The sequence below is a fragment of the Camellia sinensis genome, chromosome 8, assembly GCF_055761805.1.
Source record: "Camellia sinensis isolate YWXY chromosome 8, ASM5576180v1, whole genome shotgun sequence".
Taxonomy (NCBI): domain Eukaryota; kingdom Viridiplantae; phylum Streptophyta; class Magnoliopsida; order Ericales; family Theaceae; genus Camellia; species Camellia sinensis.
Window position 1 is genome coordinate 12,746,877 of NC_138968.1, and position 17,979 is coordinate 12,764,855.

Here is a 17,979-nt window from a genome sequence, read left to right on the forward strand (position 1 = left end):
GCCAAACGAGGCCTTAATTATCCCTAACAAAGTCAAGGTTTTTGCTTGGAAGGCCTGTGCTGTTATTGCGCCAGTTAGGAAACTTCAGAAACACAAGAAAATGGTGAATGATGCTAACTGTCCACTGTCTACTTGCTAAGCACATTTGGAAATTATGTGGTTTACATTACTGGACCGGATTTGATAACAAAGGTGATTTCTGCTTGTGGGCAATGTATGTAAAGCTAAATGCAATCATAGCTTTGATTTCTTCTTTGTCGTGGCTCGGAGCAATTCATGTTTTAGTGGGAGGCAGAAATCTGTTAATGACAGTGTTGAATTTGCTTAGGGAATATTAGGTGATCACAGAGAGAACTGCAAAACTTATACTAGTGTGTTTATCAGGTAAATTTTGGTGGCATTCATTTCAAAGATAGTACGGCAGTAGTAGGTGTTATTGTGAGAAACTCCCTAGATAGTGTGATGACTTAATGCTAAAAATATGGAACATATTAGACGTCAATCATATAGAAGTTCTTAGTGCAATGAAGGTTGTCAATCAGGACTTTGGGCTTCTTAAGTATTCACGTTGAATGGGATTCCTTAATAGAGATTAATGGTATCAAGGCTGCGGGAGATAATTTTCTGTAATTAAAAACATCAGTAAGATTATTCAAAACCGACTAAGATGTTCAGGTATTTAATGTCAACTGACGAGGTAATAAAGTTGCTCCGCTACTTGCTCGGTTCGCACAGGGTGAAGAAGGGATGAGATTGTGGATCGAAGAAGTTCCAATCCGATGGAAGTCAATGCTTGTGTACTTTTTTGAATCTATTTATTTGATGCAATTCTCTTTCTCCCAATAATAAATAATAAATAACTAAATAAATATATAAAAACATTTTTTATCAGCAAGTGAGATTTTATTACCAACTAGAAAATATATACAAGGCTCAATACACACCTAAAAGGCACAGGAATGTCACAAGGTAAGACCCAGAAAAGCTAAACCCCTAAAAGAAAAACTTTAATAAGATACTATATACTATTATATTAGTTTGGAATGATTTAAATAAGTGCACTTTTTGACTTTTTATAAAATATGGGTTGGGTATTAGTTGGGTTTGAAGTGATGTTGTAGAGAGGTGATGTGACTTAAATAAGATGATGCGACTTAAATAGGATAGTGACTTTTTGACCTTTTTAAGTTATGACAAATAAAGCCTTACATGAAGTTCTAAGATGATTGACGATGAAAACCACAATGCAATACAGTCTCACTATTGATTCAATAGGGTCAATAATGAATTAAAAAAATGCAATCGTCCATTGCATTCTAATAAAACTTGGAATGTTTTGTTTGTCTCAATGAAAAACGCATAACAGACCTTGAATAGTCTAAATAAGTAATAGAGTTCATACAACCAAAAAACAAAAAGCCCCAATTTATTATAAAAATAGGCAAACCAAATAAAATCATTATAGATTAACATGGGTTACATCATTTATCAAAACCCAAGAAATGTAAATTATGTTTTATCAACACTAAAAATTTTGAGTTTGAGGGCCACATCCCGTTCTTTATCTACTTAATCTTGTCAGCTACTCTTAAATAACTATAAACATTTAAGTTACACTATCACTAGCAAAGCGATAAATAAACTTACCTGAGTTTGAGCCCCTTGCAGCCAAAAGGACCTTGCTTCATTAGTTTGACAATGTTGTTAGCATTCAAGTTCATTAGACGAATGTTATCAAAAAATGTAGTAAATAAGACGAAATGTATCTTGGACAAGGCATCAGGGAAAACTTGGTGCAGCACCTTGACAATTTTTCCAAAGGAAATATTTCGATTGATGTCCCTTCCATGTTCACAAACAGCCCTCAAGCAATTTACCACTTCACATGGCACCTTAAAATAGCTTCGAAAAACGGATTGTCCTTGCTCATTGATGAAATACAGAATTTGTCGTAGTGACAACTAATCATTATCCCAATATCATTCATTATTACTTATTTGGATTCTATACAACCAATCATCCATATTTGCAAGAGGGGTGCTTCTATCTAAACAGACAAGACGGTTGAATTCACTCGGATTTCTCTTTCGGATTTTGTACACATTGTTGAAAAAAAGTGGGTGAGAATAATTAAAAAATGCTATTTTCTTAACCTCATAGAGAGTAAGATGACTTGAAAACAAGATTGAAAAATATTGGCCTTCATCAAAACCACAATGTTGTAAAAAGGTGTCATAAGCATGAGGAAGGGGAACATTAAGAGGAAATCTATCCATAGCTAAATATAAAATGTGTCTAAACTGCTGAACGTCAAGAATAATCCCGCCTATTAGGCTAAGGTTTGGAGGAGGGTTCACAACCAAATCTACCCCTCATACGTCCCAAGATCCAGATGCAGTTGTACGCCTAATCTGCCTAATATTTAAATTATTCCACAGATCACCATTGAAACCATCATGTTCCTGAATATCTATCAACTTAATTATTTTGTTAAGTAGTTCAATAAATAAACTACCAAGTCCAATAATGTTGTACTAATGAGTATCAAATTTCGTCGAAATTTCTCTTAGTGATCCATTCGTGAAAGTTCTGTTAAAAAATAAACAAAACCAAATAGATGAAGATTAAAATCAAACATATGAAGATTAAAATCAAACATATGCAGACAAAAGAAAATAGAGGGCAACAGTGGTTCGAAAAACATGAATCTATTAACCGAGTACAAAATCATACAATAATCTTTCACAAGACTTGAGTCAAACACCTAGTTTGAATCAGGGTTGTAGCTAGATTATACCTGAGGTCAACGACGTCGCGAAGGGTTTTGCAAAATTTGTCATGTAGAGTTGCTTTTCACTTGCTCTTTTTTTTTTTCCTTTTTTTTTTTTTGGCGGATACTTTTCAATTGGCGCGACTTCACGTTCAACTATTTTTCATGAGCCCTCGTTTAGAATGTGGGTTGATTTTTTGATTTTTTAGTTATTTTAATTTGGAGTTTAAAAAATTTATTTGGGATAGATTTTTTTATTTTTGTGGTTTGGATGTGATGTTTTGTCTTATTAAATTAAAAAAACTATTTTGTCTTTTTGCGCTATTTTAGCCCAAACCCTATATGCCAAACAAAACCGAAAAACATTAGATTGATAAATTATATTTTACCTCTTTTATATTTAGTTATTTTTTTATTTTTACTTTTCAAGTTTCTGTATTTTTTTTCACTTTGTCTCTTCATATTTTTATTATTTTTATTTTACTCTCAAAGTTAATTTCTATTAAAAATTAGACAAAAAATGACACAATGACAATTATGTGATATAAAAATATTTTATTATGTATGACTTACACCTCTAACATAAACTTAAATGTTAATATAATAATGTATTTTTTATGTTACATGACAGTTATTATGATAAAATGGAAAAAACAACAAAAAAACAAAAACAAAAACAAAACAAACAAAGTTAAAAGACTAAAGTGAGAAAATAGTCAAACATAAAAGGATAAAAGTGTAATTTACCCAAATTTTCTTCCAAACACTTAATTGCGTATGGATTTCACACCATGGGAATGTTTTGTGTAAAATTTAGTAGAATTTTTTGTATCTTATATAAGTCTTACACCCAAATTAATTTTGAGATACAAAAATTTGTACCAAATTTTTTTTTGCCAAGTATTCATATGGGTGTAAGACTTATATAAGATACAAAAAATTCTACTAAATTTTACACAAAACATTCACACGATGTGAAATCCATACACAATTAAGTGTCTGGAAGAAAATTTGGGTAAATTACACTTTATCCTTTTATGTTTAACTATTTTCTCACTTTAGTCTTTTTAACTTTGTTTGTCTGTTTTTTTTTTTTTTTTTTTTTTCATTTTGGCCATTCAAATTTTTTCCACTTGACTCCTAAACCTAACCTCTGTTCAAATTTAGACAGAAAATATCATAATAATTGTCACGTAACATAAAAAATATATTTTTATATTAACATTTAAGTTTATGTTAGAGGTGTAAGTCATATATAATAAAATATTTTTATATCACATAATTGTCAATGTATCATTTTTTGTCTAATTTTTAATAGAAATTAACTTTGAGAGTAAAATAAAAATAATCAAAATATGAAGAAACAAAGTGAAAAAAAAAAATACACAAACTTGAAAAGTAAAAATAAAAAATAACTAAATATAAAAGAGGTAAAATATAATTTATCCGAGAAAATTTAGTAAAAATTTGGAGCTGTCTAACATTTTTCGGCTTTGTTTGGCATATAGGGTTTGGGCTAAAATAGCGCAAAAAAACAAAATAGGTTTTTTAATCTAATAAAACAAAACATCACATCCAAACCACAAAAATCAAAAAATCTATCACAAACAAAAAATTTTAACTCCAAATTAAAATAACTAAAAAATCAAAAAAATCAACCCACATTCCAAACGAGGACTCATAAAAAATAGTTGAATGTGAAGTCGCGCCAATTGAAAAGTATCCGCCAAAAAAAAAAAAAAAAAAAAAAAAAAAAAAAAAAAAAAAAACTCTACATGACAAATTTTGCAAAACCCTTCGCGACGGGGTTGACCTCAGCTATATTCTAGCTACAACCCTAATTCAAACTTGACATTATGCAAGTAGAGATTGCCAGGGTTATGGTAAGAATTAGGTGTTTGACTCAAGTCTTGTGAAAGATTATTGTATGATTTTGTACTTGGTTAATAGATTCATGTTTTTCGAACCACTGTTGCCCTCTATTTTCTTTAGTCTGCATATGTTTGATTTTAATCTTCATCTATTTGGTTTTGTTTAATTTTTAACAAAACTTTCACGAATGGATCACTGAGAGAAATTTCGACGAAATTTGAAACACTCTGGAGTACAACATTATTGGACTTGGTAGTTTATTTATTGAACTACTTAATAAAATAATTAAGCTATTGATAGATATTCACGAACATGATGGTTTCAATGGCGATCTGTAGAATAATTTAAATATTAGGCAGATTAGGCGTACAACTGCATCTGGATCTTGGGACGTATGGGGGGTAGATTTGGTTGCGAACCCTCCTCCACACCTTAGCCTAATAGATGGGATTATTCTTGACATTCAACAATTTAGACACATGGTATATTTAGCTATGGATAGATTTTCTCTTAATGTTCCCCTTCGTCATGCTTATGACAGCATTTTACTACATTATGGTTTTCATGAAGGACAATATTTTTCAATCTTCTTTTCAAATTATCTTACTCTTTATCAAGTTAAGAAAATAGCATTTTTTAATTATTCTCACCCATTTTTTTCAACAAAGTGGATAGAGCACACTTTATTTATAAAATCTACAAAATCCAAAAGAGAAATCCAAGTGAATTCAACCGTCTTGTCTGTTTAGATAGAAGCACCCCTCTTGCGAATGTGGATGATTGCCTGTATAGAATCCAAATAAGTAATAATGAATGATATTGGGATAATGATCAGTCGCCACTACGGCAAGTTCTGTATTTCATCAATAAACAAGGACAATCTGTTTTTTGAAGCTACTTTAAGGTGCCATGTGAAGTGGTAAATTACTTAAGGACTGTTTGCAAACATGGAAGGGGCATCAATCGAAATATTTCCTTTGGAAAAATTGTCAAGGTCCTGCACCAAGTTCTCCCTGATGCCTTGTCCAAGATACATTTCATCTTATTTACTACATATTTTGATAACATTCATCTAATAAATTTGAATGCTAACGACATTGTCAAACTAATGAAGCAAGGTCCTTTTGGCTACAAGGGGCTCAAACTCAGGTAAGTTTATTTATCGCTTTGCTAGTGATAGTGTAATTTAAATTTTTATAGTTATTTAAGAGTAGTTGACAAGATCAAGTAGATAAAGAACGGGATGTGGCCCTCAAACTCAAAATTTTTAGTGTTGATAAAACATAATTTACATTTCTTGGGTTTTGATAAATGATGTAACCCATGTTAATCTGTTATGATTTTATTTGGTTTGCCTATTTCTATAATAAACTGGGGTTTTTTGTTTTTTTTTGTTGTATGACCTCTATTACTTATTTAGACCATTCAAAGTCTGTTATGCATTTTTCTTTGAAACAAACAAAACATTCCAAGTTTTATTAGAATACAATGGACGATTGCATTTTTTTAGTTCATTATTGAGCCTATTGAATCAATAGTGAGACTATATTGCATTGTGGTTTTCATCGTCAATCATCTTAAAGTTATTTTCTTCATGTAAATATTTAATATAATAGTATATAGTATCTTATTGAAGTTTTTCTTTTAGGGGTTTAGCTTTTCCGGGTCTTGCCTTGTGACATTCTTGTGCCTTTTAGGTGTGTATTGAGCCTTGTATATATTTTCTTGTTTGTAATAAAATCTCACTTGCCAAAAAAAAATCTTTCTATATATTTATTTAGTTATTTATTATTTATTATTGGGAGAAAGAGAATTGCATCAAATAAATAGATTCAAAAAGTACACAAGCATTGACTTCCATTGGATTGGAACTTCTTCGATCCGCAATCTCATCCCTTCTTCACTCTGTGCGAACCGAGCAAGTAGCGGGGCAACTTTATTACCTCGTTAGTTGACATTAAATACCTAAATTTCTTGAAAACATCTAAGTCAATTTTGAATAATCTTACTGATGTTTCTAATTACAAAAAAGTTATCTCCCACGGCCTTGATACCATTAATCACTGTTAAGAAATCCCATTCAATGTGAATACTTGAGAAGCCCAAAGTCTTAATTGACAACCTTCATTGCACTAAGAACTTCTATATGATTGATGTCTAATATGTTCCATATTCTCAGCACTAAGTCATCACACTACCTAGAGAGTTTCTCACAATAACACCTACTATTGCCGTACTGTCTTTGAAATGAGTACCACCAAAATTTACCTGATAAACACTAGAATAAGTTTTGCAGTTCTCTCAGTGATCACCTAATATTCCCTAAGCAAATTCAACACTATCATTAGCAGTCCCACTAAAACATGAATTGCTCTGGGCCACGACAAAGAAGAAATCAAAGCTATGATTGCATTTAGCTTTACATACATTGCCCACAAGCAGAAATCACCTTTGTTATCAAATCTGGTCCAGTAATGTAAACCACGCAATTTCCAAATTAGGAGTTTTTGCACAAAACTCTCACTGGCTAATAGCAGAGGAAGATATTTGGTACTTGTTTTGTCATGGATCTTTTATTTTCAGCTTTTATTGATGATGGATTTTATTGGTCTTCCGTCTAGCGTCTTAGCCCCTTTGCCGACCTCAATCAACGCATCCAGTTGCACATGATGGCACCGTCGCTCCCCCTCAACCTACCTAACTGTGCAGCCCCTTTATCCTTTAACCTCTCTCTCCGCTTCCCTCAATTCCGATCCCCTCTTCACAAAAATCAAATCAAGAACTTCTAATGGGTTATAGAGGACCGAAAACATATATTAAACTATATTATAGTAGCAAGGATAGACACATGAATGGGGTAGAAATAATAGTTGCCAAGGGTTTTGTGAAAAATGTAGTTGAGGTCATTAGGAAATGCGATAAAATTATGTTAGTTAAACTAGTTATTGGAGGGAATATAGTGAACGTTAGTAGTGCATACGTCCCCCAAGTAGGATTAGATGATCAAACTAAGCGGGATTTTTGGGTGCAAATAGATGAGATATTACAGGAAATGAGGCTAGAGTATTGCATGGTGAATATAGTTTTAGTGTGAGAAATGAGGCTAGAGAGAGTATTTTAAATTTTGCGTTGGCTTCTGACCTAGTGGTGGCCAATACTATGTATAAGACGAGGGATGAGCATTTGATAACTTTTAAGAGTGGGTCAATTAAGAGCCAAATAGATTACTTTTTAGTGAGAAAAGTGGACCTTCTAAAATACAGCGACTGTAAGGTGATTCCTAAAGAGAACCTGACTTCTCAACATAGGATTTTGGTACTAGATTTATGCTTTAAAGGGCAATACTAAGCTAGGAAGGATAATGGGCGTCATAGACGAGATGGTGAGACCTAAAAGAGGATAAATTAGAAATATTTAAGAATAGAATGAATAAAGAAGGTACTTAGGACTTGAAAGATGATGCTACCACTATGTAAAACTCAATGGCCAATTGTATGAGGAGAATCTCAAGGGAAGGTCTTGGAGAGTCGAAAGGAAAGGGGCCCAACGCTAAGAAAACTTGGTGGTAGAGGGAGGAGGTTTAAGCGATAGTTAAGGCAAAAAAAGAGTGTTTTAGAAAGTGGTAGAAGGATATAACTAAGGAAACCTTAAGAGTTAAAGATTGGCTAATAAGGAGGTCAAAAAAGTAGTATGATGACCTATACACTAGACTAGATAGTAAAGAGGGAGGAAAGAGAGTAAGAGAAGAGAGTATACAAATTTGCCAAGATAAGAGAGAGGAAAACAAGAAATTTTAATCAGGTTAAGTGCATCAAAAGTGAGGATTTTAAAGTATTGGTGAAGGATGAAGAGATTCAGGAGAGGTGGAAGAACTATTTTGAGAAGCTATTAGATGAGGAACATGGAGGTAGGTCAATAGAGAAGGAAGTAGCCAGTAATAAGGAAAACCAAGACTATAGGCTCTATCGCAAGATTAGGAATTTTGAAGTGGAAATTGCACTTAAGAAGATGAAATCGAATAAGACTTTAGGACCCGATGATATCCCTATTGAAGCTTGGAAGTGTTTGGGTAAAAAAGAGATTCCTTGGTTGACTAGGTTATTTAGCAAGATTTTGTTGACTAAGAACATACCAGATGAGTGGAGGAAGAGTCTTTTAGTGTCAATCTATAAGAATAAAGGAGATGTTCAGAATTGCAACAGCTATAGAGGAATTAAACTAATGTGTCATTTAATAAAAGTGTAGGAGAGAGTGATGAAACGTCGATTGCGAGATATAACAAAGGTGTCAGAGAATCAATTTGGGTTTATGCCTGGTAGGTCAACAATGGGATCTATCTTTTGAGGAGAGTAATAGAAAAGTATAGAGAAGAAAAGAGACATTCATATGGGGTTTTTATTGATCTTGAGAAAACATATGACAGTGCCTCGGGATATAATTTAGTGGGTGTTAGAGAAGAAATGGGGGACAAAAGGTTACATTGATGTAATTAAGGACATGTATGAACGGGTGGTGACCATTATTAGATCACCTGCTAGAGAGACAAATGAATTTTCAATTACTGTAGGGTTACACCAAGGATCAACCTTAAGCCCTTATCTTTTTGCTTTAGCTATGGATGAGTTGACGAGAAATATTTATGATGATATACCGTGGTATATGCTTTTTGTAGATGACATCGTGTTAGTGGATGAGACTAGAGAAAAAGTTAACACAAAGTTGGAAATTTGGAGAAAGACACTTGAATCTAAGGGATTTTGGATAAGCAAAACTAAGACAGAGTACATAGAGTATAAATTTAGTAACAATAACAATGAAAGCAGAGGAGAAGTAAAGATTGAGAACCAAGAACTACCTAAGAGTGACCATTTTCGTTATTTAATATCGATTATCACAACGGCAGGGTAGATTGAAGCGGATGTGATCCATACAATTAAGGCAGGGTGGCTTAAGTAAAGAAGTACATCTAGGGTACTGTGCGATAAACGAGTACTCACTAGACTAAAAGGAAAGTTCTATAGAACGGCTATTAGACCAGCGATGTTGTATAGGATGGAGTGTTGGGCAACCAAGAAACAACATGTTGATAAAATGAGTGTTGCTGAGATGAGGATGTTAAGGTGGATGTCTAGCAAGACTAGAAAAGACAGAATTCTGAATGAGTATATTCGAGAATGGTAGGAGTAATACTGAGAGAAAATAAGTTGAGAGAGAACAGATTGAGATGGTTTGGTCATATTCAACGGAGACCAACAGAGGTAGTAGTGAAGAGATACGATGCAGTAACGGTAGATGAAAGTGTTAGAGGACAGGGTAGGCCTAGATTGACATTGGTTAGCGTAATAAATAGAAACATGAATTTACTTAATTTGACTAACGAAATGGCCTTTGATAGAGCTGAGTGGAGAAGAAGGATTCATGTAACCAATCTCATTTGATGGGGCTTAAGGCTTTGTTTGGTTTGGTTAAGACCACTTTGTATAAAATCTATGAAATCTGTTAGTGATACACAAGTCACTTGTTGCATAAATTAAATTCTAAAACCATGGTAGATACATCTAGATAAGGATTTTGGATGAGTGGAGAACAGCAATTAGTAAGGGTGGAGGGGTAGAGGTCGAGACTTGCTTTAGGCAGTGGAAGGGAAGACGTTGGCAGTCAGGGCGGACATGCACCAAGCGATGGAAACAAGGGGAGAGGTTGTGTGCAACTAGACAGGAAGAAATGGATGAAGATGGGTGGGAGGTAGAATCACGTGTGTGAGAAACTTCCTTTTTTTTGTGTGAGATCTGTAACTTTGGTGTGGTGTCACTCATTGATAGGTTGTCCGTAAACTTGAGCTTCACCGGTAAGCTGTGAATAAGTCATTCTCTTTTTCTTATGTCATTTTCCTTTCTAGGTTTTTTTTCTTACAATTGATTGGATGATTACATATTCATAATACTGAACTCATATTATTAATTATTGAAGCTTGGCGTTGGCACTAAGCCTTTGCATGTTCAATCAGTTAGTTAAAGTGACTCCTATTATGTGTTTGGTGAGATGGCTATTATGTGGGTGACCATTGGTTCAATAGTAAAATCTTGGCCTAATAACCTTGAGGTTATGGGTTCGAGTCTCGAGGCAACCACTTTGTAGACTATGCCAAATGTTAGGTGTGTACTCAATCTTTTCTCTCCCAAATACACATCAATGTATACAATTTGGGCGTTGTTTTAAGATGGCTATTATGTCTTGCACTATTGATATACTTTTTAAACCTGTACGAGGGACATTAGTATAATGGTGTGTCGGCTTTTCATGTTTTTTTTTTTTTTTTTTTTTTTTGGGGGGGGGGGGGGGATAATGGGTCACATGCTTTGTCACATGCGTGTACCGAACTACAATTAATAGCAACATCTTGATTGTGAAAGATCATTGGAAATATGTTTGATGTGCAGGCTCCCTGATTGAGTAAATTATTAATCTGTTTGATAAACTTATTTAAAATAAATTTAACTTCATGATTCTCTGTCTTTGTCTGTGTCTCTATGTATCAGACATTGCTTTCCAACCAGCTAAGGCTTCTTTTGTTATGTTTATAGGCAAACTTATACTTTTCTAATTTCTATGCTCTAAAAAATTGTTCTTCTTGTGATTGGTAAGGAGTATTTACATATAGAACTTCAAGTGCTCTCGAGGATAACTCTAATGGATAAGGGTTGGATTCACATAAGAAATAGTCTAGACCTTGCATATATGCAAGGGGTTGAAAAGTTTGATATATTGCCTGTGTAAGAAATGTGTTGAACTTAGATATGGGATATGAAATGGTGCAAGTGAGCATATAATCATAAACGCGTTTATCAGTAACTAGGTGAGACATAAAGACAGTATATGTGATAGCTTTCGAATGAATTTTCCCCCTTCTTTATCATTTTTTTCTTAGAGGTAACCATCGGTTCAATAGTTAAGACTTGGCTTAATAACCTCGAGGTTATGGATTCAAGTTTTGGGACTATTACTTTGTGCATTATGCCAAGAGTTAGATGTGTACTCAATCTTTTCCCTCCAAAACACACATTAATATATACTAATTAGGCGTTGTTTTATTATTTTTTTCTTACTTTCCAAACTGACTAAATCAAACCGTTCTGAACCGGCCCTATGCATATCTGTTTGGTTTGGTTGTTTAATTGTTGTGGTCTGTTTTCAGTGTTAATTGGGAAATTTTTCCCATATCCAAACTAATTACACTCCTAGTTGTAGGATTGCATTGTTGCTTCATTATCTTATATTTTTCTTGTAGGTTTAGGGTCTTAATCAATTTTTGGTCATCACAAAGTTTTACTGATTTGCCATGTTGGCACGACTGCCTTCACCTTTTTAGTTACTAGGCTGTACTGCACTATTTTTGGGTTTGGCATGCCTAGCAGACGAATCTATCTATAAAGTATGCAAAAAGATTGGGAGCTCTAAATTAAGAGCTCTAATTAGTGTGTGGGTACCACGTGATGTGATGTTTAGGCCTTGATTTTTTTTTTTTTTTTTGATTTTCCACATCATTAGTGCTCTTTTAGAGTTCCCAAATTAAAAGGATGTATTATTTCTGATAAAGTATAGTTAGCTTTTCTCAGGAATGGTTTGGAACTTTGACGTGGACATGTAAGAATAATCCTGCACCTTCATTGATGAGTACTTGACTTTTACTGATGTTTGAATTCTTAAATGCAGGGTGGTGTTGAAGATGGAGACTAGGAAGGACGCAAGCACTAGTTGGAAATTACTAGGAGGCTTATATTCATTATTTCTCTGTTTTTAAGTATGAATACTGGATATTTATTTGTTTCTTTGCTAAGACAATATATTACCTTAATATTTTAATGCAATTTGTGTTGAATGAAATGTATTTTCATTCTTGTTTCATCATGTAATCAAATAAGAATATTGCTATTATATTGACAATAGGGGTTGACCTAGTGATCGAGGTTTGGGGCATGGGGTTGCAATCCATCAAGGTCTTAGGGCATCCACAATGGATGTGCTAAAATTGTGTGTTAAAGTGTGTTATATGACAAAAAGTGTTAAAAGTGGGACCCAAAAATATGTGTTAAGAGTTTGTTAATTTAGTGAGTGAATAGTAAATGAATGGTGGTACAATAGATGTGTTAAGGGGTGTGTTAAAGTGTGTTAAATATATATATATATATATATATGTGTGTGTGTGTGTGCATATAATAATTAAAATAAATAAATAATTTAATTTAATCAAAAATGTCAAGCCCAAAATTAAATTTCAAATCCGGAATAAAATCCCAAGTTAAAAAAAAAAAAAAAAAAAAAATTCGCGTTGACCGATCAACCGGTAAGACCAAATTTTTTTTTCTTTCTTTCTTGAAGGATTCGGAGCCGGACATCCGGGGAGATTTCCGGTCGCACGTCTGGGGGGACGTCCCCCACGCACATTCGCTCTCTCCTTTGCTGGGTAAAACGCTCGCTACAGTTAACACACATATTAACATCTGATACTAACACACACACGTTAACAGCTCCATTGTAGCCCCAAACAATACCCTCAATTAGCCAAAACTTAGCACCTGACACTTACACACAGCTTAGTGTGTCTATTGTGGATGCTCTTAGGTTAAAATCTCCTAGCCCCAACTAATTTCTTGGGGCCAGTCCAATAGATCAGATATCAAGTTATGAAAAAAAAAATGATGGGATTGATACTTCGAGTTAGATATCGAGTTATCAAAAGTATATATTAACAGTAGTCAGTATTTAACATTTGAACTTTATTCTTTTATAATCATTTTTTTGTTATTCTTTTCTATTAAGAATTATAAATTTAGGCATGTTAAATAAATTAGAACTTTTTTACTATGAAGCACGGACACGAACACAGACACGCATACGGACATGGACATGGACATGGACATGGACATGGGACACGGCAATTTCTAAAAACTAGGGACACGAACATGGCAGAGGACACGGCGAATTTTTTAATTTTTTTATAAATATTTTTATTTTAATAGACATTAATTATTTTATTTATTTATTATATTTTTTAAATAATATGTTTCAAATAATTTTTTTATTTTATTTTATATACATGTGTTTTTTTTTTATTTATTAATATGTATGAGTATATAATATCTTATAATATGTATTATATTATATAATAATAATAATAATAATATTATATAATAACTAAAACCTCAGATAAAACGACAGAGGCAAGGGAGAGGTCGAGGTCGCGGTCGCGGTCGCGGTTGCGAGAGAGAGAGAGACAGATTGAGAAGGCGAGAGAGAGAGAGACAGATCGCGATTGTCTGGGGGTGTTCGATTGTTCGATCGACTGATGGAGCTTGGAGCTTGGAGCTTCGATCTTCGATAGGTTTGTCCCTCTTCACTCTCTTCCTTCACACTTTCTCCTTTGTCTCTCCCTCCTTGCCGTGTCCCTCCTTGCCGTGTCTCACGCCATGTCCAGATCTAGACACGCGTGTCCCCTACAAGAAAAACAATTAAATTAAAGGGACACGGAAGATGGCGTGTCCCGTACGTGTCCCCGGCGTGTCCCCGGCGTGTCCTTGTGTCCGACACCGCCACGGCGCTGATTTTGCCGTGTCTATGCTTCATAGCTTTTTTATTATCACAGTTCATGTGAGTTTTGATCTTCACTCATTATTTTGATAAACAAAACATGAGTTGAATATTATTTTAGCCACAGGTGTAGAATATGTGCTCAATTCAGCAATAAAAAATAAAATTTCTAAGGTAATCATGCAGAACAAAATCAAGCATCAAACATGGTACAGAAAAAATTGAAACATCCGATAAAATTGAAACAAAAAATTGATTAAAGACAAAAGAGTGGGAAGTACTACTCTTTAACTGGTGAAAAATTAAGCATCAAACATAGTACCGACCTATTAACTAGGGGAAATTGCAATATATATGTATATATGGTCAGACCCAAAAACAATATTGCAAAAATATGGAAGCTTAGAAAAGAATTGCAAATTAAAGACATGAAACCATCTAAAATAATTGAAAAAACAAGGAATCAGACCCTTTGAATTATCAAATTATCCCTCCTCTTTCCTTCTTCCCCTACAACTCCAATCGCCGGCCATGTTGGAAATTGAGGGGATAAAATATAATTTATTTAAATCATAAATTCAAAATATAAAATAGATGAGAATTTATTACAATTATAAAAGAAATAAAACGATACACATAAAATTTATAGACACATGCATGTAATTACTGTTCTTAAGAGTAAATTCTCACCCTTTTGAGTACTTGGTGTAGCAAGTTAATAGGATGCAATCGTCATTTTCCCTACAAGAGTGCACTCGTAATAGAAAGGTGTCAGTAACAGTTCATTTGATCATCCCAAATACCAAATCAATATAGTATAAACTCAATATTTTATGAGAAAATAAAACTGCTTTCACAAGCTTCAAATTGTGTTTTCTGAGCAATGGTATTCCTTCCCACAAAACACACACATATATGTGGACTAATTGCGAGGGGTCGTGCTACGCACGATGGCCCATGCCCATGGTTCAAAATAACCTCAAATTCTTTGATTTGAAATTTACATCCATCAGATACTTAGGGGTTTGGTATGATTTAAATAAGTGCATTTGTTAAATTTTTACCAAAAGATATACAGAAAAATAGAGAGGTGATATGACCCTAAAAAGATAAAAAGTGTACTATTTTACTACACCCCAAACAAGCTCTTAATTTTTTATCACTAATTATTAATGTTACCCTCCTGCATGCTACCTGTGGCTTGCTGTTTTAAACGTTCAACAACTGCTAATTGCTGTGTGAGTGCTATGGATGAAAACATCTCATATTTGAAAACATTGGACCAGCTCACTACTGGAACTTAAGGGTCCTAAAGAACAAATAGAACGAAAATATATAAGCAAACAATAAAAAAATCCATGGTGCCTATTTTGCAAAACTTGGAGGAGGTTATAAAATTTGATTTTTTCTAATTGTAACCCTATGCAAGTATATATCAAGTCCGATTTAGAAAAAATAAATGGACCTCTTTATAGTCGGAGGATCATTGACATCACACAAACAAGCAAAACATGTGTGTGTGTGCACACACAACCTAAACCCAATATGAAAGAGCTTAAGAGTTATCTATTGTGTCAAGAAAAGTAGATTAAAAATCTATAGAGTGGAAAACATGTGGAAAGCAGTCTTGTCTAGGTTGTTAACTCAAATACTCTCCTCTTTTAGTAAAATGAGAATAAAAAGCTCTAAGAGTCTTTTTCCTTTTGTCATTGATAGTTCTTCATACTATTGTAATTCAACTCCACCCTCAAAAAAGAGAAGACACAAAATCACTCCTCAAATAAAATGAAAGCAGATAGGACTGAAAATCAAATAGAAAGACAAAGTATACAGATTCCCTGGATAATACCTTCTAAGAATGCTACATGGCAGTAGCGATCAGCTTCGCACTCAGCTAGCATATTACCAAGCTTTCAAAGGCGCCTGCAAAAAAATACCCCAATTTGTTTATCCCAAAGACAATATGGCATGTTTTACCCTGTTACAATACTTTACTAAAAAAATTCTCAAAAGACCGTAGGTCCATTAAAGCATTGTTCTAGAAAGTTAATTTGCAACTACATGACACAAGAATCTGTAGTTCTAGCTAGATCTAAATCCAAACAAATGTTTGACAATTTAATTCTCAAAGGGATAATAATTGCATAGAAAGGATTTATTTATTTATTGTAATTCTCTTACGAAACAATACTAATGGCTTATATTTCAAGAGGAGGCCTGGCCAAACATTCACAATGACTCACTATTTAGATAAATCTATACAAGGCATTTCCATAAAAAAAAACCAGCAACAAATTCAAGAGGCTTCTTTTCCAAACTAGTTGAACTCAAAATCAAAGAAATATTTCAAAATTACACAGGAGTTGACCAGCAACATGACAAATAGCTTGCAATGGTAAACATTAATAGTAGTGAGAAGCATGATTTCACAATCAAATAATATAGATCATCATAAACCAAACCAAGCCTTAATAATATAGATAATCATGACTCTTAGAATTTGGAGATACATACACTTACATATTGGTCCAATGAGACAACAAAAGAATTTCCCACCTCCCAAAAGTGGCAGGAGCAAATCTAACAGAACACGGTAATCAAAAGAATTAGCAAAATTTGAAGTTCCAGACAATACTCAAACCCTGCAAACGTTCATATATGAAAAACAAAAAAAATAAAAAAACACAAAGAGCAAACATATATTATGTTGAAGTTATATAATTCATTGTGCCTTTCAAAATTTAAAAATACAGGAAAAATAAAAGTCAAGTTATACTCAAATGTGACATAGAACAATAATTAATTTCTATTTCTTTTCCTTCTACCATTAAGGATTTGTCATTATAACCTTGGTGAAGTCAGTATTTTGTTAGTATCTATGAAGCTCAAAATGGTCTCGTAGGCATATCGGATATGTCTCGGATGTGGATACGAACCCGATACAGCGGGATACGTATCAGATGTGGTAAAAAAGTTTTTTTTTTTTTTTTTTTGAATTTCGGATACTTTGGGATGCGCGATGGTAGTGTCGGGATACGGCGGAGAAAAAAATAATTTCAAAAACTTAAAATGCGGGTCAAAATATGAAATATCAAAATAAGGTAAAATAAAACAAAAAATAAAAATCAATCAACCAAACCTACCTAGGTCGAACAGCAGCGGCAAAGGAGGAGAGGAGTTTGTCGTCGTCTCTCTCTCGCTCAGGTTCGTCGATCAGGTTCGCGAACAGCAGCTCGACGATAGTCGATCAGGTTCGTCCCCCTCTCTCTCCCTTTCGCTCCCTCTCTGTCTCCCTCTCTCTCGATCTCACTCTCTCTCTCTCTCTCTCTCCCTCTCCCTCTCCCTCTCGCTCGATCTGTCTGGTCTGTAGATGGACAGATCGCTCGATCTCATCTCCCCTCCTCCCGGTCGATCTCTCCCTCTCCCTTTATCTATCGTCTCTCGCTCTCTCTTTCCAGTCACATTTTATTTTATTTTTATTTTATTTAGTTATTTATTTATTTATTTTTATGTATACTCTGTAAAACAAAATAAATCAAATAAGATAAAAAAATAAAAATAATAACTTTGTATGTATTTTGATGTATCCAAAAAAAAAAAAACAGGTATTACCTGTGAAATAAAATAAAATAAATCAAATAAGGTAAAAAATTTATTAATAAATAAATAAATAAAGTTATTAATGAACTTTGTAAATTTATAAACTTGGTCTGGATAAATAAATAAATAAACTTATTGATAAATAAAAG

General features: G+C 33.6%; 1 long non-coding RNA gene across 3 annotated transcripts; it reads right to left on the reverse strand.

The window, feature by feature from the left end:
• Nucleotides 1-14,674: 14,674 nt before the first annotated feature.
• LOC114315097 (uncharacterized) lies at nucleotides 14,675-17,713 on the reverse strand. Of its 3 annotated transcripts, none has more exons than XR_014337373.1 (4): nucleotides 17,374-17,713; nucleotides 16,745-16,810; nucleotides 16,080-16,153; nucleotides 14,675-14,971 (listed from the first exon to the last, which is right to left on the reverse strand). It is a non-coding gene; the product is annotated as an uncharacterized LOC114315097 (long non-coding RNA). The 3 variants fall into 3 exon arrangements; XR_014337375.1 differs by having other exon boundaries at nucleotides 16,751-16,810; nucleotides 17,374-17,708; XR_014337374.1 differs by lacking the exon at nucleotides 16,745-16,810 and having other exon boundaries at nucleotides 17,374-17,702.
• Nucleotides 17,714-17,979: the final 266 nt, after the last annotated feature.